General features: G+C 36.7%; 1 protein-coding gene across 3 annotated transcripts in view; it reads right to left on the bottom strand.

Annotated features, from left to right (window-relative positions):
* The window catches only part of WDPCP (WD repeat containing planar cell polarity effector), a 375,521-nt gene that overhangs the window by 108,786 nt on the left and 242,614 nt on the right, over window positions 1-24,121 (bottom strand). The window lies entirely within an intron of this gene.

Genomic DNA, 24,121 nt, shown 5'->3' with positions numbered 1-24,121 from the left:
CTTTCATGGCTTCCCCTCCTCTATGACTTTTTGAATTGAGCATTTTGCTTCATATTTCACTGAAAAAAAGTGAGATAATTCTTTGGGAGCTCCCTCTTATCCTCTCCTACTTATTTTAAATCACTTAAATGCCTTCTTTATGATCTCATCCTTTACCATTGTCTTATATGAAGAGGTGGTCCTTCTTGCCAAGGCAAAACTTCTTCATATCCACTCATGATCCCATTTCATCCTAGCTCTTAATACAGTGTCTAGCACAAGTTAGGTGCTTAATAAATGTTGAATAATTATTGATCGACTGTTTTCCAGCAGAAAGCCCCCTCTGTCAACCTCACTCTCTCACTATTCTTCAATCTCTACCTAATGGATGTTTCCAAGCTGCCTACAAACGTGATTATGTTTCCGCCACCCCTTTAAAAACTTCACTTGATCCATCTATCTCTACTAGCAATTATCCTTTTTCCTTCCTTTCATGACTAAACTCTTTGAGAAAGCGGTTCACAATTGTGACTCCCAAAAGGAGCAAAAAGGAATTGTCCTTTTCCTGAATGCTTGCAAAATTTATTTAATATAATTAAAACTGTTAAATTTGACCACTAAATGTTATGTATTCTAAACTTTTTTCTCTTTCTGTGGATTTGATTGGTTAGTGGTTTGTTGTCTGTATTCAGAAATTCTGATGTTTTCTTATATTATTTTCTGTATTATGGTACTCAAGTTTTTTGATTTGTTACATACTTCTGGGATACAATGATCTTTAAAAAATATATGTACATCTTGTCTTCAAGGTCTGGTTTTGAATCTGTGTGTTCTTTTAATGTCATTGCCTTTTGTTTTATTCTGCATTTCTATATTTCTATGTTCTAAGTCTTTTATTCTTTCCTTCAGAGCTACTTTTTTGGAAAGTTTCTCGTTCATGTGTTCAGATTTTCCTACTCTAGTACTTGTGCTTTTTAAATTCTACATCAAGAGATTTAGTTTCTCATCTAAATGCATTCCTGATGTATTTTGTTAAGGGCTTTATTTCTCTTTTGAGCCATTCTAGAATTTGTTGATGTTGGTCCAGGATCTCTGGGAAGTCAACAGGATCTCACTTTCATCAGATAGTATTGTTACAAGATTTGTTCCAAGTTCACTGGTTTCTCTTTGAGGTTTTACTCAATCTTCCTTCTGTTTCTATAATATTCCTTACTGGTTTATCTGCTTGTGGGCTAGGTTTTTATTTAAGCTTTGTCTCTTAATTTCTAGATCTTTCAGCTCTTCTCTTGCATCCCTTTAGGAATCCACCTCACTCTAGTTCCTCCCCTTTCCACAACTACACAGATTTCTAACACTGTGCTTTTGGCAAGTCTCAGTCGCCTCATGTAGCAGGACATGAGGGTCTGCTAGGCCTGGGTCCTTTTACTGAATGACCTCTAAATAGATTCAATAAGCATTTATTAAGCAAACAAGGATGTATTAAGCACTTACTAGGTACCAGGCATTTGTGTTGTGTGTTAGTAATACAAATATAAGCAAATGCATTCACATTCACTTCTATCTGCAGGTATATTAGGCTTCAACTCCACAGAACCAGATGCCTCTCCTAGGATAAGTAGATCACTTCTTCTCCCATCACCACACTGCTAACTCGAGTCTTGGATCCTCAATATCTTCCTACCTTCCTCAGTTTCTGCTGATTGGAGGAGTAAAATAATAAACTCCTACTAAAGCTTTCCTTTATAACGGGCAGAAATTAAAATTTTATCTTACTTCACTTTCCATTTCCAGTTCTGCTTGGTCTCAACTCTATGGAACAAGGTGCCACCAAACCAGGTACCCCTCTTGGATCCTCCTTTCCCAGCTTCCTTTTGTGTATAGTCCTCCCCACCCCATTAGACTGTAAGCTCCTTGAGGGAAAAGACTGTCTTTCTTTTTCTTATTTGCATTCCTGATGCTTAACATGGTTCCTGGCACACAGTAGGTACTTAATAAACTTTTATTGAATTGAACTCTATTGAAAAATATAGACCATGTCCTCAATGAGCTTATATTCTAAAAGGGGAAACACAACAAATAAAAGGGAATTCAAAAGCAGAAGGAAGGGAAGAAGGTACCCGTGGGGGTGTGGTAGAGAAATCTGGAGAATTAAGAGCAGAGCTGGGAGAGAAGTGGATGAGTAAATATGGCTGACCTGGGTACTTCCTTAAAATGAAGGTGCTGAGAGGAACTCACCAATGGAAGAAGGAGCTCACAAAAGGCCACAGGGATATAGACATCTTCTGGATGAGAAAACTTCTGGAGAATGGTGGAAAGAATTGAGCCCAGAAGTTTCCAGTTCTCTTTCCTTAGGACATGGAGTTCATTCTTAAATTTCCCTCCCTGCCTGGGTCTTCAGTCCTATCCCTCTCCTTTCCCTTTTCTTCTTGCAGCTGGGCAGAATCATTGTCTGCCTCTCCTTGAGGGGACTAGGAGTTTGGTTTTTTTAACAGAATTGTGGGCTCCCTACTACTGGATATTGCTACAAGCTTATAAATCAGATTACATTTGTTGAGGAGGGCATAGAGAGTTTTGGGGGTTGGAGGAGTGAATCCGATTGGGAATTAAAATGATAAACATTCTCTAGTGTTAATTAAGGAGGTTTCTACCTTCTATGTAAAGTCTAGCTTTTTATTTTGTGAATTAAGCTGTAATTCACTTGTATCTGGGGCGAAATTTCTTTCTTTTGAAGTTGGGGGAGTAGTTTCTTGTTTTCAAGAAACATCTTGTTGGCCATGTAATTCCTGCAAGCACATCTGAGAGTTCTTCCTGGGACAGGTGACTTTCATCAAGGGTGCTAGGTTCTCTCATACTCACTTTACTTACTTTAGGTAACAACTACCTATTAGCTATTTTTGTTCTGTCTTTTGCAGTCCAAAGGTCATTCACCTCAGCAGAGATATAAGAATCAAAGGAAGAACTGGGCAGCCCCTCATTGTAACTGTTATTTGTCATTTTACTCACTCTTATACTTGGTTTGTGCTTGTTTAACCTCCTGGTTCACTTTGCATCTTCTCACCCACAGCAACTTTTAGGATTGCCTAAACCTGCCCTTGATGTCACCAACTGGCTTGCCTCTCACCACCCTGGACTCAGTTGACACTGCATTCTGCACCCCACGATGATCACCACCCCAACCTATTCTGGCCCCTGAAGGGGACTCTACCCCTGTTCAGCAGGAAGCAGCTACTGAAGACAATGACTTTCGCCCCTTTTCCCCCAAAAGAATTCTCCTAACTAGTGGTTGAGTGGGGAAACGATGTGGATAGAAACAGTGCCCTGAGAGCTAAAATAACATTGATTGACTTTGTGAAGCCCTTGGTGCCCTAAAGTCTCCCCTTACCACAACTTCCCCTTATCCTGGACCATAAGATTCCCTGTCCCCACCCCTGCTCCTAGGGAGAACATAAAATTCCCCATCCCCACCCCTCATCCTGGGGAATGGGATTTCCTTATCATGTGTCATTCATAGTCCTCACCCTGTGCCTTTATCTTGCAAGACTTATCCTAGATCTCCAACACCCACAAGGAAACCCTAAAATCATCCTATATAAATCTGATCCTTTTCCTATACCATTGCCTTTGTTTAGCTCCTTGCTAAATCTCAGGCCCACTGCTGTTGCATCAATAAAGCTCCCAATGGCTACAGAAAAAAAAAAAATTTTTTGCTACCAAAAAGTATACTGTTAGGAATATTTTGGTGAATATTGGGATTTTTGTTTCCATCTTTGGCAGCCTTGTGGTAATATGCCCCATAACAGGATCACTGGGTCAAGGCAAATATATATCATTAACTGTTTCTTTCAAAATAACTTTCAAAATTATACTTTCATAGGCTAAAAAAAATTTTAGGTCTTTTCACAGTTATTTGATAAATGTGACAAATTATAAGGTTCATTTAAAATGTGGACTTATTACAGAATTGATGAACAAATAACTTTCAATATATACACCCTTATCAAAAGGTTACATTCATTTGGACTGTATATTATGTTTGGTATAAAACATCTTAGGGATTCACCATGCTAGGTCAGTAAAATGAAAGTCAGTTTATTTTTTAAAAAGTATGAAATGTACATGAGCTGAATTAAAATTTTACATTACCAGTATTTACCTTACTGGGAGCTTTAGACATTTTCTGTACACTTAACTGCCCTCAATTAAATGTCAAATAGTAAAAGGGATTTATTTACTTTGGCATATAAGCACTTTTTATTCCTATCCTCCTCCCTGAAAAGAATATCATGATGCTCAATGCAAAGAACATACTACAATATAATTATTAGAAATTTAAATTAAGTTGGTCATGTTTAGATTTTTGTTCACTTAGATTTCAATGAATATTAATTGCATGCACCCACACTGTCATACAAAACTGAATGGTCTTGTCATAGGACACAGTATGATACCATAGGAAACGTAGATTGTATCAATGGTACTCAGATTAAATGCAACTGGAATTAGTTGGAAATTAGAAAGATATAAATTATACCACCAAATGTGTTGTAGTAGTCAAGAAGGGTGCACTTCATTCTGTTTAGAGAAGGCCAAGTGTAGAAGATTAGCCACTACCTAGATCTGATAACCAATATTTGGGAGGATTTAAGAATTGGAGAGGTATTGTATAAGGACACAAATTTTTCTATATGTTTAGAATTAAAAGAAAGAATATTCTACTTATGTCTGAAATCACATTACAAAGATCTGGAGTGAGTGGGTTAGTCTGTTTCCTTAAGATGAATGATACAAAACTCTTTTTAATCAAAAGAGAGCTGGGGAAACCGTTCTGCACTTTCCTGCTCAGCAATCAAGTACCTAGGAGCGGCAGATGTAAGGCACCCTACTCCAGTCATGCCAGGGAAAGGCACAGATGGCTGAACAAGAGCAGCAGTGGGCCTTTCTGCAGCACTATCAGAAAGCACAGATGGCCTTCCAATAGGCATTATGCCAGCGGTTAAGTAACCTGAGGCTGCCAGAAGGAGAGTTGTCCAAGAGGCAGACCCACCCTCCTGCCATCCAACCCAAGTCCAGAGGGGGTGATCCATTCAGTGTACCAAGGATAGGGCATTCTCAGGGACTAGAGTTTGGTGCCACATTTCACAGTTTATTCAGATAGGGTGAGTGAGTAGGGGTATTACCTGTACTTTCAAAAAGATTGAACCCTGACTGGAAACAACTAAAATTAGCAAATTGTTAGAAATAATTTTTTAAAAAAGTCACAAACCAAAGCTAGCCTTAGATAAAACAGCACATTGGCTTGAGATTTCACCTATGATTGCATAACTGCTTCTCTCCCTGGAAAACATAGCACCCTGAGATATCGAATGAGCTTTCACATCCTTACACTGAGCCACATGCTAATCTCATTTAGAGGTTGTGTGAATTTTATTCCAAATCTAAAGATGTCCTTCAGAAACATAGTTAATAGAGATAAGACCTACAAATGTGAGAAGAAACTAAAAATGAGTAGTTTCAGATGGATTTTGAATACAAATGAAGATCTACAAATATTTACTGTCTGTAGTTATGATATTTATATGAATTTATATGAATGTGAATAAAGAAAAATGGACTTTTCTGCTGTGTTCATTCTTGAGGCTTTATAAAGCATGAGTGTCCTAGATCATAAAAGAAATGCAATGGTGAAAAATCAATAGTTATTAAATAGTCCAAAGTTCTGTAACTTGGAAAGGATAGTTTTCTTTAACTGGAAGGCAAAAACGTTCTTCAGGTTCATATACAGATTGTCTTGAGTTGTTCATCATTATTACTTCTTTCATGTCTATCAGGGTGGAGGTATCTCAAAGCTGGATTGGTAATAGAAAAAAAATACTTGAGGGGCTTCCGAACCTCAGAGAAAATATCAGAAACTCAGGGGACTTGGACTTGTGTCATTTAAAGGAGGCATTAATGGGTATAGAGGACACTTACTTTCACAGTTCAGTCTAAAAGTACATGGATGTAGATTTATTATGCCACTTTTGTGCAAAGCTGGATATAATATCACATACTAGCACAGTCATATGCAGAATCTGGCTAAGAGATTTTCTGAATCTGAATAATATTAAAATAGAATATTCCTCTAAGCTCCTTTAAGGAGAACAAGCTATATACTGCCAAACTTTGGGAAGGCCCCATATTTCCTTGTTTACATAATGACCATGACAGGTTTTGAAGGTTTTTTTGTTTTTGTTTGTTTTGGGATTTGTGTTTTCTTGCTGATATACACTAATTATCTGAGGAGCTATTCAGGAATGATTATAATCTCTCTTTCATTACTTATATTAAAATAAATCTAGGATTAAAATTTTTTCAGTCTGGAAAACAGAAAATTAATTTTTATGCATTTTTGAAAAACACTGGGATTAAGAAGAAAAAAACAGTTTTTTTATTTTCCTCTTTCCATTAGGAAGCTTTTAATATCTTGCTGGAAAGAGCTACTAAATGCTGAGGGCTACCAGCCACAATTATACAAAACTTGGTTGCTTCTTAGTTTAAGGTTAGCCCACACCAGAAAGTATTCTTTTAAGAATGAGAAATTTTTTGAATCAAGATGGTAGAATAAGAGGTTCCAAGGGAACCAAAGTTTACATATCTCTCAAAAAAGACAATAAAAACAACTAAAATAGAAAATGAGGAATTTAAAGCACAAGGCTTTTACAATTAAAGTACCAAAAGTGATGCAGAAAGAAAATTACATAATGCCAAGTATGTCAAGAGATATCCTCAAATGGATAAAGTATACATTTAATGCAATAAAGTGTAATTTATCTGGGGAAGAAAATCCCAGGCCCAACAAAAGAAGAATTTGAAGAAAATAAAAATCCTGGGAGAAACACAAGTTAAAATTAAAAGATGTTTTAAAAAAGATCAAAAGTAAATAGTGAAATAAATGTCAACACATACTTGAATACAATCACTAAAGCTAATAAACAACAGACATATAGTGGAAAAGATAAATAAGTTAAGATATCAATTAGTGGAGGTACAATCTCAGAAATCTATTGAAAATTTCAAAGAAATAGAAAATGTGCAAAATCAAGTGAATAAATACATAAGAAAAATTAGAAAAAATAAACGAATGATGTGGTATTCTAGAAAATCATCAAAGAAAATGTATAAGCATTAGAAAAAAAGAGAAAAAGAAGAAAAAAAATACAAAGAGAAAGAATCCATAAAACTTTGACTAGAAAGAATACAAGATTCACCATTCTTAGATACATTACAAATTCCAGTGTTAGAATAATAAGGATATAAACATTCCAAATGTTCTGGAAGAAAAGACAAGCAAAAAATACATAAGCTCTTTGCTAAAGAACATTAATAAAGAATATACAGTAGACTTCTCATGGAAGACAAGGGACAGATAACTAAAAGAATTGGAATATAAAATATGCAAAATTGGGAAGCATTGGCCTTAAACCCAGAATTATCTAAACTAAATATTCTGGCATATTGTGGCAAGATGGCAGAGTGAAAAGTTGTATCTAAGTCTAGCTCTCCCTTCATCACTTCAGAAAAGCTAGAAATGTGCTAAAGAAAGAAAAAAAAAATAACCAAAAGGAGAGAGTGAGAAAATCCTAACAAGGAAATCCCTGTTGAAAAATCAGCAGACAGACTAAACAAGAGAGCAATCAAATGGAAAGTTTATGATATATTAATTGCAATGCAACAAAAAAACGCTATGAGAAATATCCAGTAAAAGAAAATCATTCTGCACCAACAGCAACTAGAATCCTAGAAATGAGACTGAATGGCCATAATGATCATAGCTGTGATGGAAAAGCTTAAAAAAAGAATTGAAGTAAGACACACGGAATAACATTGCAGATCTCATACGTATGATAGGAGAATCATTGGTTTAGAACAGAAAAGAAAAAATTTTAACAAAGTGATGGACAATATGGAAAAATGCAGATGCTATTACTCAAAACAAAGCAAGAATTATTAAAGCAAAGTAACAAGGCAGCAAATCTGGGATAATATATAAGGTCTTGGAGGCAGCTAGGTAGAGGGCGAGGCCTGAAAGCAAGAAGACTCATCTTCCTGAGTTCAACTCTGGCCTCAGACACTTACTAAGCTGTGTGACCCTGGACAAGTCACTTAACCCTGTTTGCCTCAGTTTCCTCATCTGTAAAATGAATTGGAAAAGGAAATGGCAAATTACTCCAGTATGTCTGACAAAAAACAAGAACAACCCAAATGGGGGTATGAAACATCAGGCATGACTGACCAACAACAAAATGCCATCTCTAAAATTAAAAAAAAAGAAATTGAAAGCCATGGTTCTATATGAAATTTCAAGAGTACATAGAAGAAAAACTACTCAGTGTTTGGAACCAGAGGACAAAATGTAGACTGAGAGAATTCTTCATAAGCCACTAGAGAGGAATTACAGGATTTATTGTATCCAGAAATATTACTCTCAAGCTCTGGAGCTACCAAGTCAAAGATAATATACTGGCAAGTGGCTAGGAAGAGAAAGACCAGATAACAAGAAACATCAGTCAGAATAATTTATCATTAATGAGAAAGGACAGGAAAAACTGGAATACATTATATTGAAAAGTAAAGGAAAATAGCTTGGACCCAAGAGTAGCTTATTGTGCAAAGTACAGCATAATCTTAAAGAGGAAAGAATAAACTTAATAGAATCATTTCTTTTTTTTAAATTTATTTATTTTACCCCAGTTACATGTAAAAACAACATTCATTTATAAAACTTTGAGTTCCAAATTCTCTCCCTTGCTCTCTTTACACCCCTCCCCTCACTGAGAAGTCAAGTAGTTCAATATAGGTTATACACAGAATCATTTATTTCTAAAAGAAAAAAATTCTTTTAAAAAAAGAGTGGGTTAGAGTCTTTGAACTGAAAACAAGGCACATGAAAGAAACTTAAGAAAGGTAAAAGAGTTTGGGCTAGGTGATGATCTAGTGCTTACATATTAAAAAGGGGAACAATATTATCATCTTTTGGGAGTCACTTCATGTCTAAGAGAAGACAAAGATGGATAAGCTTTGGCCTTAAAAAAGTTACAAGAAGTAAAAGAGTAGGGACTTAATATTTTTTTGAAATTAGAGCACCATAAGTAATGGTTATTCAAACATGGAGGTAGGAATAAGGAAACGAGAAAAGAGATCTCATCAGTTACAGTTTTATCTGAGTCAAGAAAAGGAAGGTTTAAAATGATTATTTTAGTTGAAATTTAATAAAATGAACAAAGGATTGAGCTAGGATAGGAAGGGGATATACTTTAGAGGGTGAGGTCAGGAAGAAAACTGTCTCAAGGAAAACAAACTACAGTTTCAGAGAGTTGTTTATCTTTTTTTAACATTATTTATTTTCAGTTTGCAATCATTTCTGCAAGATTTTGAATTCCAGATTTTCTCCCCATGTCTCTCCTCCCCCAACCCCAGGACAATGTGCACCCCAAATTTCCTTTCCCCAATCTGCCCTCCCTTCTATAAACCCTCTTCCCCCATCCTCCTCCCCTCTATTTTTCTGTAGGGCAAGATAGATTGCCTGTATGACTTATTTCTCAGTTGCATGCAAAAATAATTTTTAACATTCATTTTTAAAGCTTTGAGTTCTACATTCTCTCCTTTCCTCCCTCCCCACCCACTCCCATTGAAAAAGCAAGCAATTCAATATAGTTCATACATGTGTAGCCATGCAAAACACTTCCATAACAGTCATGTTGCAAAAGACTAATCACATTTCCCTCTATCCTGTCCTGCCCCCCATTTATTCCATTCTCTCCCTTGACCTGTCCCCCCACAATAGTGTTTGCTTCTGATTACCCCTTCCCTCAATCTGTTGTCCCTTCTATTATCCTCCCTCTCCTATCCCCTTTTCTCCTGCCTTCCTTCAGGGTAAGATAGATTTCCATACCCAACTGCATATGTGTTATTCCCTCCTTAAGCCAAATCCAACAAAAGTAAGGCTCACCTATTCCCTCTCATCTCTCTCCTTCTTCCCCTCCATTGCAAAAGCTCTTTCTTGCCTCTTTTATGTGAGATGATTTACTACATTCTACCTCTCCCTTTCTCTTTCTCCCAGTACATTCCTCTCAACACTTGATTTTATTTTATTTTTTGGTATCCTCTCTTCATATTCAGCTCACCCTGTGCCCTCTGTGCTAAATTCAATGTTATCCTTATTGTGTTTCCATGGTACTTGAATTGTTTTTTTCAGGCTGCTTGCAATATTTTCTCATTGACCTGGGAACTCTGGAATTTGGCTATAATATTCCTAGGAGTTTCCCTTTTGGGATGTCTTTCAGGAGGTGATTTGGTGGATTCTTTCAATTTCTATTTTACCCCCTGATTCTAGAATATCAGGGCAATTTTCCTTGATAATTTCATGAAAGATGATATCTAGGCTGTTTTTTTTATCATGGAGATCAATTATTTTTAAATTATCTCTCCTGGACCTATTTTCCAAGTCAGTTGTTTTTCCAATGAGAAATTTCACATTGTTTTCTATTTTTTTCATTTTTTTAGTTCTGTTTTATAAGTTCTTGATTTCTCATAAAGTCATTAGCTTCCATTTCCTCCATTCTAATTTCGAAGGAATTCTTTTCTTCAGTGAGCTTTTGGACATTCTTTTTCATTTGGTCAATTCTGCTTTTTAAGGTATTCTTCTCCTCATTGGCTTTTTGGACCTCTTTTGCCATTTGGGTTGCTCTATTTTTAAAGGTGTTATTTTCTTCAGCATTTTTTTGGGTCTCCTGTAAGCAAGTTGTTGACTTGTTCTTCATGATTTTCTTGCATCACTCTCATTTCCCCAATTTTTCCTCTCCTTCTCTTACTTGATCCTTAAATTCCTTTTTGAGCTCTTCCATGGCCTGAGACCCATTTCATATTTTTCTTGGAGGCTTTGGATGTAGGAGCCTTGACCTTGCTGTCTTCTTCTGGTTGTATGCTTTCACCTTCCTCATTGTAAGAAAATACCTTTTCACAAAACAGTAACCTTCTATAGTCTTATTTTTCCCCTTTTTTGGTAATTTTCCCAGTCAATTACTTGACTTTTGAGCTCTTTGTTAAGTGGAGGGTGTACTGCCCCATGTTTCAGGAGTTTTGTGCAGCTATTTTCAGAAATATCTCTAGGGACCTGTAAATTCTCAGTTCCTCCAAAGTGGTATGATCAAAGGGGAGGTGTTTACTCATCTCCTGACCTACACTGTGGTCTGTGAAAAACCATAAGCACTCTTTTCTGCCCTGGAATTGCAAGTAGGATTCCTTTTCTACAGTCGCCACCAGGTCTGCCACACCAACGCTCCTCCTTGGCCCAGGACTGTCGTCCAGGACTGCAACCCACCAGATTAGCGGCTCGATTCCCCCACCATCTTTAGGCTGAGAGCTCTAGAAGTAGTTGCTGCAGCAGCAGTGGCTGTCACCATCCTGGGGCTGGGGCTGGGGTCATACCATGTTCTTTTCTCACCCACGTGAGGAAGCTTTCTCATTGACCTTTGAAGCTGTCTTTGGCATTTGTGGGTTGAAAAAATCTAGAAACCATTATAGCTGTCAGTGATTCAGTGCCCTGAGGCCTGCTCCAGTCCTGTCTGTGCCACACTGGGCTATGGTCTGCTCTGAGCCCAGTATGATAGAGTCTGTCAGCCTTCCAGATTGTCTTGGGCTGGAAATTTTTTTCACTGTCATTTTGTGGTTTCTGATGTTCTAGAATTTGTTTGGAGTCATTTTTACAGATACTTTGAGGGGTTTGAGGGATTTGGTGGGAGAGCTCTGGCAGGTCCCTCCTCCTGCTCCTACTTGGCTCTGTCCCTCAAATTGTTTATATTTTTTAAAAAGCAGTGAGGATAGGGGAGATCCAGTGATTTGCATCTGGGCTGGAAGGAGAGAAGAGAAGGAGGAGATTGGGAGCAGGATATTCTAAGTAACATAACCTACAGATACCTAGTGTTGATTTGCTAAGAGAAAGGAGAGGAGAAAAGCAGGGAGGAATAGCAAGAGGTAGAGAGAGAAAGAGAGACATAAGGAGACAGACACACACATAGACACAGAGAAAGGGAGAGAGAGAGAAATAAGGAGAAAAAATAGGGAGAAAGGGCAAAAGGGAAGGACAAAGGAAAAGAGAAAGAGGATGGGGAAAGATTATAATAAAATTTGATAAAGGTAAAACAGACTTAGCAAGCATAAATATGAATGTTAGTGGGATGAAAATCATTGGTGAAATGGGAGTTGAAGAATGGGTTAGAAAGGCAAACAATAATTAGTTGAAAACAAGACACACACTTGAGAAATAGTCATATGGAGTTAATGAAAGGCTGGAGCAGAATTTATTATGCTTCAGCTGAAGGCATATAAAAGCAAAGATGGTATGCTTACAAAATTTGCCAAGGACACGAATATGGTAGAATGATTAACGTACTGGATGAGAGTTTAAGATCCAAAATGATCTTGATAGGCTAAACCACAGATTTAAATATAATAAGATGAAGCTTAATAGGGGTAAATATAAAGTTTTACATTTGGTTTTGAAAAGCTGACTTCACAAGTATAAAATAGATGAAGTATGGTTAGATGGTAATTTATTTGAAATGATCTGGGGGCGTAAGTAGACTGAAGGTTCAGTATAAATCAATGGTGTTACATGATAGAAAAAAAAATTAATGTGATTTTGGTTTGCATTAACTTCCATGAATAAAGAGGTGATAGGCCCATTATATTTTGCTATGGTCAGAGCACATCTGGATTCTTGTACTTAATTTTGAGCATGTTTTTTTTTTTTTTAATTAACACTAATTTCTTCTTATTTTTAAATCACCTTCAATTTCAAATCGTCCCATTCCTCCCCTCCTTAGGAAGCCATTCTTTATAACAAAAAAATTAAACAGATTAAAAAATAGCAAACAAATTAAACTAAATAACATGTCAATCAAGTCTGACATTGTACGTATCTCATATCACAATAAATTCCAAATGGGTAAGCTACCTAAATATAAAGGTTACTGCATTAAATTAGAGGAAAATAGCTCAAGTTACAATAATAAGAAAATAAATCAGAATAGTAAACTTTGAAATTTTAACTCATATCATGCAAACTGGCAAAGATGACAAAAGATTTTCAATAGTATCAAAACTCTTCTTGATACTCTCTTCTCTTTTAAGAGAAGAAATCTATCTAAAGTGGTTTTGAGGACACCATTTTCCCCTGGTTCCTCTCTTCCCCATTTGACCTTTCCTTCTCAATATCCTTTACTGGATCTTCATCAAGGTTACACCCACTAACTAGGGGAGTTCACAGGACTCTGTCTTGGGGCCTATTCTCTTCTTGTATACTATTTCACTTGGTGATCCCATTAGCTCTTATGGATTCAGTGATCATCTTTGGGCTGATGATTCTCAAATCTACCTATTTATCTAGCTCAAACCTCTCTCCTGATCTTAATCTCACATCTCTAAATATCTATCAGACACCTAGATCTAGATTTCCCATAGATATCTCAAACTTAACATGTCCAAAACTGAGTTCATTCTATCCTCCCCTCAAATTCTCCCTTCTTCCTAACTTTCCTATTTCTGTTGAGGGCATCATCATCCTCCTAGTTACCTAGGCTTGCAATCTAGGTGTCATCCCCGACTCCTCACTCTCTCACATCTCCCAAATCCAACCAGTTCTGAAGTCCTTTGTTTTATATTTTCATAACATCTCTCACATATAGCTCCTTCTCTCAACCACTCTGGCAAACCCTCACCATCTAATACTTAGATTATGGCAATAACCTGCTGATTGGTCTTCTTCCTACAAGTCTCTCCCCTTACAATTCACTTAGCTATCCAAGTGATCCTCCTAAAGCATGCCTGACCATGTCACTCCCCTACTCAGTAAAACCCAATGCTCCCTATCATCACATACAAAATTCTTTGGAGTTCAAAACCATTCATAATCTGGTCCCCCCTTACCTTCCCAGTCTTCTTACCCCTTGCAACTTCCCACATATTCTGTGGACAATGGTCTTCTTACTCTTCCTCAAAGAAAATACTCCATCTCCCAATTCCAGGCATTTTCTCTGGCTGTTTTCCTCCCTGGAATGCCTTCCCTCTTCTGCTCCACTGCATGGCTTCCTTGGCTTCTTTAAGTCCCACATTCTATAGGATCCCTTCCCCAATCACCCCTACTTCTAGTATCTTCCTTTTATTGATAATTTTCAGTTTACTCTGGCTATATCTTGTTTGTACATACTTGTTCGAATGTTGGTTCCCCATTAGCCCGAGCTTCCTAAGATCAAGAGCTGTCTATGCCTTTCTTTATATCCACAGTATAACACCAGCATAGAGCAGCTGTTTAATAAACACTAGTTGACCAACTGAGAGACTGTGGTATGCATTCTTGGTAGTACTCTGGTACAGCTGATGATCCAGCTGTTCTGGACTTCAATTATGACTTATGCAGCAAAAGCACTTAAGCTATTCCTTTGACCTAGTAATTCCATTATTTTAGCTATACCCCCAAAGTAATCAATGACAAAAACAAATGTCCAACATAAACTACAATAGTCACAGGAATACTCTGAGATAGCAAAGAACCAGAAAGAAGGTGAGTGACTATTGACTTGGAATTAACTGAACAATAAAATGTGTCACATGAGTGATATATATAATAACCAATGAATATAATAAATAATAAATAAAATATAATAAAATCCCAAAAGAAGATGAATGAAAAATACTTCCTCCTTCATGGGGAGGAGCGCTACTAGGACAGAACATTGTGTGCATTGTCAGATGTGCTCAATGTATAGGATATTTTTCATTATTTTCCTTATTAGATTGGATGGCTTAATTTAGGAAAGGTGGATCAAAATAATATTGATATAAAGACACAATACATTACTAAAGCATATTTTAAAAAATTAAAAGCAAAGAAAAGTAATATATTTCCGAGATATATAGGTGAAGAATTCATAACTAGACATGGGAAAGAAGAGATCATAAAGAGCAAAAAAGATAAACTTGATTGTGTGTGTTCGTCCTTCATTGCCGAAGAAGACCATGCCCTCAGAGAAATGATGACATGACTTGCACTTGACTTTGTTTTTTGAGCGAGGGAGGGCTGTGCAGGTCACCAGCCTCACTTCTCTTCCAGAGCCATTTGAATCCAGTGACCAGATATTGATCAGAATGACTGGAGATGAGCCAGGATGGGGCAATTGGGGTTAAGTGACTTGCCCAAGGTCACATAGCTAGTGAGTGTCAAGTGTCTAGGTGGTGCAGTGGATACGGTACCAGTGTAGGAGTCAAAAGGATCTGAGTAAATTTGATTATATAAAATTGAAAACCTTTTGCACAAAGAAAATCAATGCAGCCATAATTAAAGGAATCTATATGGATTAGAAAAATCCTTACTTTAAATATTCTGATGTCTGAACTCTCAAATATATGGATAATTGATGCAAATATATGTTTCAGTCATTTCATAATAGAACATTGGTCAAAAGAAAAATACAGATTATTAATAACTACCTGAAATAATATTAAAACCATTAACAATCAGGAAAATGCACAATGGAAAAACTTTGAGGTATCACTAAACATTAAATAAATTGGTAAGATTGTAAAGATGAGAAAAGTTGCTGAGGTCACTATGGGAATGCAGGTGTCTTAATTCATTATGGATGATCGTAACAATTGGTTAAGCCATTCTTAAACCATTACACAAGTTTTGTTGTTGTTTAGTCGTTTTCCATTGAGTCTAACTCTTAGTGAACCCTTTTGGGGTTTTCTTGGCAAAGATGTTAGAGGGGTTTGCCATTTTCTTTTCCAGCTCAATGTACATATGAGGAAACTGAGGCAAACAGGGTGAAGTGACTTGTGTAGGGTCACACAGCTAGTAAGTGTCTGTGGCCAGATTTGAACTCAGGAAGTTGAGTTCCTGATTCCAGGCCATGTGTTCTATCCATTATTCCACCTAGCTGCCCATGCAAGAAAAATCACTAAACTATTTATTCTATATTGTCAATAGCAAGAAAATCCCCCAAAATATTCAAAGCAAAGTTATTTGGGTTAATGAAAAGCTGGAAATAAAAAAAGTGCCCAACAATTTGGGAAAGGTATATGAATGTACTATATAGAAAGAGATGAATATGAAGAATTCAAAGAGACATGGGAAGATATACTTGCATGAAGGGATTCTGAATAAAGCATGCAGAGCTGAAAGGATAACACACACACACACACACACACACACACACACACAATACAACAATACGACATACCAGAAATGTAGTATCCCTGTTAGGTTACATTGCCAACTAGCACTCCCACTTTGGGGTTTGGTGTCCAGAGAGCGGTCTGTGCTCTAGGTCTGTGCTCCTAACACTACAGTACATAAGCTTTGTATTAACAATTAGTTCTTAGCAAAAGTATTTACTCAAGATGCTATAGAAGGAATATTAGGTATAAGCCTTCCAGTTACACCTGGGGTGCACACACAAACACACATTTATCAATGGGAAGGATGGTGTGGCAGGTAAGCACAAAGGTAGAGCACAATGGGAGTAGTTGTCTTAGGAATAAGTATCAAGATAACTGCAGGGCCTGTGCATCTTCCTGTTCAATCCTCTCTGTGGCTCAGTGTCAGGCTGCCAGGGTTAGCTTCTTTGAGGGGGCCAAAGCAGACTCTTTTCTCTACTGTTGGAAGTCTTGATCTTGAAAGCTGCTTGAGTGACTGTATCTCTACTTAATGTAACTTAAATCCTGACCCAGTCACTTAATTCAGTGTCTTCTAGTAGTTGAGTGGCCTCACTTCAAAGCATCATGGCTGATGAGGAAGGGAGAAAAACCTCTTCCTTCCACTTAAGTGATTCTTTCTCAGAGTGTTGGATCCTCTTCCTTGATAGGGTGCAACCTTCTGGGCAAGTAAATCTACTTCAATACACTTTGCCTTATAGAGATAGCCAGGGGAGAGAAATTTCCTTCCTCCTCCCTACAAGGGTCTTATTCTACAAATGCTCTGAGTCCTGATAGACCACCAAATTCAAACTGCTAAACTTCTTGTTTTTTGAAAACATAGTGGCCAAGGGGCAAGATCGATTCTCTTAGCTAATCATTTTATATTCTATGTCAGTTGTTTACCACCAATGTCCAAGGCCTTATGGTCCTGTAAAACTGTTTAACTCCTTCATACTTTGTGGTGGGGTTCTAGGAAAATCCCCAAACACCTCCTTTTACCCAATGTCAGTGGTCAATGTTAGCACCAAAATGTCAGTTAAAAAGTACATTCCATTTTACTAGCAATAAACTGTTTTCATGTACTCTGTAATGGGTTTGGTTTGGATGTCTGTTGGCAAGTTTCTATTTTGTCAAAACAATATGTCTCAAATTTTAAAAAGGTGTCAACTCTATGCTGTTTGGAGGCCAGACATGGAAATCTGAGAAGCATTTGGCCTTTGGAAAATTTGCAAAGAGACATATGAACTCTAGTGAAATCTCGGTAAAACAGACAAGCCTCCAAGTTAAAAAAAATTACTCTAAACAACATATACTTTTCAAATAAAGACAAAGCAGTTGCTAGCAGAGTATAAGAACCCTTAAAATATTATATTGGTGATAACACTAAATTTGAGAAGCACATTTCCGAGAGACAAAGAAGGAAAACAAATGGCGTTGAGAACCCAGAATGGTAAGAGCAGGATTAGGTCAAGGTAATATCAAAGGGAAATTCTGATTTTGAATGGGAAATCCAAATTAAGAAATCTACACAGTTATTAATATAAAGGAAAGTCAATTTCTGTAGGAAGATTTCAAATTACAGTTAAAAGCTGAAATAGTAAGACTGTATATTCCTTTCCAATAGAATGACTTTGTAAAAGACAAACTTAGCAGTTGTAAAATTAATTGTAAATGGATAAAATCCTTTAATAGAAATGCTAGAAAATGGCACATAAGTATTCTTACTATGGGAAAGAAGAACATTTTTATTAATCAGACAAATGAATGAAATCATTCCAATACTCCAATGGATTTGTGATACTATTGCTACCCGTTCAGTGATGCAGATCTCTACCACTCCCTGCCCTGCCCCTCCCCCCGACCCTGCCACATTATGACTACCTATCCTGTGTGACGATCCATCCATGTCTTTCCATGAATTCACCACAGGGTACCCACTTAATACCCTGGATCCCTTTCTAGTATTCTTGTGACACTGGATATCTATTAGTGAAGCATGTAGGCTGTCCAGTGATTGACTCTTTCACTCCCTATGTGACTGGCCCATCCTAGTCATATTTTTTTAATGGTATCTTTTATACCACTTCTCACTTGTCAGTCAGTCAGTTAACAAGTATTTATGTAGTACTTACTGTGTCCTAGGCATGGTGCTAAGCAATGGAGAAACAAAGAAAGGGCCAGGGAGGAGCCCACAAAGGAGCTTATATTTCAATGGGGGAGATATTATGTATATACAAGATATATACAGAGTAGGTAAAGGTAATTTGAGGGGGAAGGTACTAGTAGAAGCTAGGGAGACCAGAAAAGTCCTCTTATAGAAAGTGGGACTTTGAGCTTAATCTTGAAGAAAGCTGGGAGACCAAGAGGTGGAGTTGAGGGGGCCAAGCATTTCAGGCATGCAGACCAGCCAGCACAGCAGCACAGCTGCAGGAGATAAGAGCTTTTTATATTCAAGGACAGGCAAGTAGGTCAGTATGGCTGGCTCACAGAGTACACTGGGGTAAAGGGAATCAAGGATGAGAAAGCAGGAAGAGGACAGGTTTTGAAAAGCTTCAAATGACAAATAGGCATTTATATTTGATGCTAGAGATGATAAAAAGCCACTGGATATTACCGAGGAAATGGGTGACATGGTTAGACTCTATGCTTTAGGAAAAACACCTTAGCAGATGAGTAGAGGAGAAATTAGAGTGGACAGAGACAAGGTAGGGACACCCAACAGAAGGCTATTGCAATAGTCCTGGTGACAGGTCATGAAGGCCTGAACTCTAGTTGTAGCAGTCTAAGTGGATAAAAGGGAAAATATATGAAAGATGCTGTGAAGGCAGACATAACAAGGTTTGATAACAGACTGGCTATGTGGTGTAGAGTGGTCTGAGTGCTGGACTAAATCTGAGGACTGGAGCTCAGATGCTTATTTGTATGACCTTGGACAAGACTTTTAGTTTCACTGGGCCTCAGTTTCCACCTCTATAAAAGGAAGTAGTTGATCATTGCTATTTCCATATATTACCAACAAAATTCAGCAAGAAGGGACAGAAAGAGAAATTCCACTTAAAATAAGTGCAGACAATATAAAATACTTGGGAGTCTACCCGTCAAGACACACAAAGGAACTATATGAACTCCATTACAAAACACTTCACACAAATAAAGACAGAGCTAAACAACTGGAGAAATATGAATTGCTCATGGGTAGATCAAGTCACTATAATAAAAATGACAATACATTCTAAATTTTTACTTACTTAGTTCCACTCCAAACAACTACCAAAGAATTATTTTATACAGCTAGAAAAAATAATAACAGTTCATCTGGAGGAACAAAAGGCCAAGAAAACCAAGGGAAACAATGAAAATAATGTGAAGGAAGAGGAATCAGCAGGACAAGATCTCAAATTATATATTACAAAGTGGCAATCATCGAAACAATCTGGTCCTGGATAAGAAACAGAGTGGTTGACCAATGGAGTGGATTAGGTGAATATACAGCACTAAACATCCACAGTAGTCCAGTGTTTGATAAATCCAAAGATCTAAGTGATTAGGGGAAGAATTCACTATCTGACCAAAACTTCTGGGAAAACTGGAAAACAGCCTGGCAGAAACTAGGCAGAGGCCAGCACCTTCCACTACACCAAGATAAGGTCAAAATGGGTACATGATTTAGACCTAAAGGATGAAATCATATGCAAGTTAGGGGAGCATGGGAAAATTTATCTCTCATATATATAGATAAGAGAAGATTTCATGACCAAACAAGAGATAGAGAGGTTCACAGGAAGTAAAATGGATAATTTTAATTACATGAAATTAAAAAGGTTGCACACAAAACTAAATGCAGCTAAAAACAGAAGGAAATCAGAAAACTGAGAAAAAATGTTTCTAGCAAGTTTCTCTTCTAAAGCCCTCATTTCTTAAATATATAGGGAATTGAGCCAAATTTATAAAAATAAGCTATCAATGGTCATATAAAATGCCCTAAATCACTAATAATTAGGAAAATATAAATTAAAGCAACTCTGAAGTGTTGTTTCACATCTATCAGATTGACTAAGATGACAGAAAAGGAAAATGACAAATGCTGTAGGGGATGTGGAAAAAGAGGGCCACCAAGGAAAACAATTTGGGACTATGCTCAAAGGGCTATAAAAATTTCATACTATCTGACCCAGCAATACCATGCCTAATTCTGTATCCCAAGGAGCTCAAAGAAAAAGGAAAAGGACCCATGTATACAAAAATATTTATAGCATTCTTTTTGGAAACACTTGCCTTCTCAAAGTTGGGGGTTAGGGGGTGGGAAGGTGGTAGAGGGAGAAAATTTGGAACTGAATAAAAAGTAAATAATAAAACAAAATAAAGTGAGGCAGTGAGGCCTTCAAGATCCCTTTCAGCTCAAAACCTGTGAGCTTGTATCTCTTAGGTCCCTTTCAGTTCTATAAAAATGCTCTATAACATATTTTTACAGGGACTGTAGATCAGAATAAACATTCTGGAGAACAAGATGGCTATACACAGCAAGTCATAAAGCTAGTTATACATTTTGATTGTGAGATTCCATTTATACTAAAAACACCATGGAGAGGGAGGGGGAGGGGGAAAAAGAGCTACCTTATAAAAATAGTCATAACTGTGCAAAAACATTCATTAAATAGCTTTTACTGAGTCATGGCAAAAAAAGAAAATAAAATCAACTAATAAGTAAAGCAACTGAAGACTGGCCCAATACATCAGGGTACAATAATGTAAACAGGAGATATAAATAAAAAGATACATAGAATGATCCATGCTCAGCAGAACTGGATATGCATTGGGGCTATGTAAAGCTATGTCTAAATGAACCATATGTAAAAAATAAAGGTGATAAAACTTCAGACAGACTCGAAAAGAGAAACCTAGTAGGTACTTCTTATTTGCTATCTCTTAATTTGTTTGGGTCAATTTGTTAAATGTTCAGAGTTTTAATTCATTATTTTGCATATTTATTTGATGACTTGTCTGGTGATGGTTATTAAGCTTAAGACAAATGAAAAGTAAAGAGCAAGGTCCTCACAACTTCATTGCTAAAAGATGGTGCTTACAGAAATGGGAAGTATAGATTTCCACTGGGAGCAAACAGTAATAACTTGATTTAATCTGGTTTTTTTTCCCCCACCACTATCCTGTGGTTGGGGAAAATTCCAATTTTCTGGGATTAATATCAATCAGAAGAGCTGACTCTTTCATTTGACCTCTCTCATTCTCAGCTTTACTGTTCTCTATAGCTCTCCCTCAATGATCTTACCACATTACTTCCCAAATTACTTACCCATAACATGTTACATATATGTAAATGTTTTACTTTTCCTCTTTCTCTCTTTACTGTAACGGGCAGTGACATCAATACATTCTGGTGAAGAAATGTTATTGGTAAGCTACGCCCATTTTCAAGATAAAAGTTTTGAAATCTTTAATATATTATTTTATGTCTTTCAGGTTCTGCTCCCTATCACTAACAAAAGAGACATCTGAAAAGTCTAGTTATTACTATTATTAATAATAATATGGTTATATCAGAGACAACATTAGGCAAAACTGTAAAACAGGCAAATATTATCCTCATTACCCTTCCTCTTGTTCTCTTCTTACCCTCACATCTACCTCCACCTACCCTCCAATTATTAAACATCCTACGTCCAGCAGTCCAGTGACCTAAAACAACTATCTAGGGCTAATCGTTGTTATTTCTCAATTCTTTCCCTCACCCCCAAACCTTCAAGAAACTTATCTGTCCTGTACCTTATTATCACCAATAGGTACTAATGGATAGAAGGCTGCTTCTAATTAATAAAGTACATTTCAACAGTGACCTTTTTAATTTAGCTCTTTGCAATCAAAGGTGGCATATTCAAACTATTAAGGGAGATTATTTTTTGGGTCAGGGAGTCTCTTGGTCACTGAAATCATATCTAATAGGCTACTTGGATCCCTAACCCTCTTTATACTGTACATGTTTTGATTTAGAAGAGGCACTGATTCTCATTGCGTAGTCTACCGATGTCTTACATAAATAATCGCAGTAATTTAACCTCAATAAGAAATGACAAAATCTTAATGTAGAAGATTTTAACATGGAAAACAATTTATTAAGTGCTGTATATGAACTGCTTATGGGCTTAGAACTTTTGTCTAAAGACTGAGTGTGCTTTTGGCTACCTTCTAAAGGCAGCCTCTGAATTGAGTAACCAAAATTTCATACAATGAACCCTGAGGGGACTTTCTGCTATATGAGGGTAAAAATCTTGTTTACTTTTTAAAAAGAAAATAAAGAAACTGAGGCTATTTAATTACCTATTCAAGGTGGCCCCCATGTTTTAATGGGAGGAGTCCCCTGCAGAGAAGAGTGTAATCAGCCCTCAAGAAGACTGTTTTGTCTACAAAGGGGACAAAGACACAAGCGAGAGTCTCTCCTCATGCCTTGGATTATCTGGGCTGCTTTTATTTTCTTATACTTTCAGCATACACAATAGACTAAAGAACAAAACCTATTCTAAAGTGGGCACAATCTTATTATTAAAGTGTCACAATTAATTTTAAAGCATTTCAGCTATTATTATACTTGAATTGATATATGCCAGGAAAAGGAGACCTGAAATAACATTTCAAACTTCTCTTCTTCAGTGACTTCTCATTAATAATATTGTCACTACTGGATCCTAATAATAATGACTGAACACACCAATGGGGAAAAGTAGGCTCAGACAGCACTTTGAGATAAAATAGATATGGTCGGAGAGAAGTTTGGGAATCAACTTCAATATATTATACTATCCAGTAAATAAAGCAAACACTAGTAATTAAAAAATTCAACTTCTAGTGGGAAAAACCATACTAATTGGGAGGCTGAAAAATTTTTAACCACTACACATAAAATATTTAAATAAATACCTTCAGTTTTATTTTCCTGTTATGGAGGTGACTAGTGATAAGTTTATATTTAAAAATGGAAAAGATGAAAAAATTTCTTTGAACTAGGGGAAAAATAAGGAAGTTCAGGATTATTTACATTAAATTTACTAAAATCTGGATACTTTTAACTATAGCTTTTAGATACAGTATTTGAAAAGTTTACATGGATAGAACTGGACTTATGCAACAGAAACAGATATTTAAAACTATAAAACAAACACCAGAAGGTAAAAGATTTTAATGTAATTATACAGGAATTTTTCATAACTAAAAAGCAACAACTGGAAAATACTTACGATTTAAAAACTAAGATTGCACTGGAGGCAAGTGACCATGAAATAATCTGATAGCAACATTTAATGTCAAAGTTTAATTTAAACCATAGAATGTCTTCATTATGCAAAAGAACCAAATAAAAGGGTTTACCATATTTTTTTCTTTCTTTTTTTAAAAATGAGCCTTTTCTTATTGTTTCTTTGAAAACAATGAAATGGCCTGCAGAGCAGCAACATGCTGTGAAATTAGGAAAGCAGTTGTCTTTGTCCCTCTGACCTCACTGTGACATTGTGGTGCAAGGCCTTATAAAACAAGAGCCCCATGTGGAGCCTGAACACAGAACCTTTAAAGAGCTGGTTAATTTTACTTTTGTAGCTAATTAAATGGGAGGACCTGCAAGTACAGGAAAGCAAAAGTCCCTTGGGTTTACATTACAGCTTGGTACTTCTGGAAGGCTTCATAATTTGTCACTTTTTGCTAAAATCTAAGAAACAAACTAAGACCATTCAAGATCCCCAGGACATGGTCTGCCCTTGTGTCTTGGCCTCTGTAAGTCTTAAGGGAATGGATTTAGAGACATTTAAGCTTATTAGATAGAAAGGTGTCACCTACCCGCATCGAGGCACGTGAAGATAAAAGTTCAAGGACTATAAATTAATTCCTAAAAAACATTAAATAGCCC

Source organism: Notamacropus eugenii, chromosome 1 (assembly GCF_028372415.1).
Source record: "Notamacropus eugenii isolate mMacEug1 chromosome 1, mMacEug1.pri_v2, whole genome shotgun sequence".
NCBI lineage: Eukaryota > Metazoa > Chordata > Mammalia > Diprotodontia > Macropodidae > Notamacropus > Notamacropus eugenii.
Note: the sequence above shows the minus strand (reverse complement) of the source record. Positions and strands in the feature narration are given on the sequence as shown.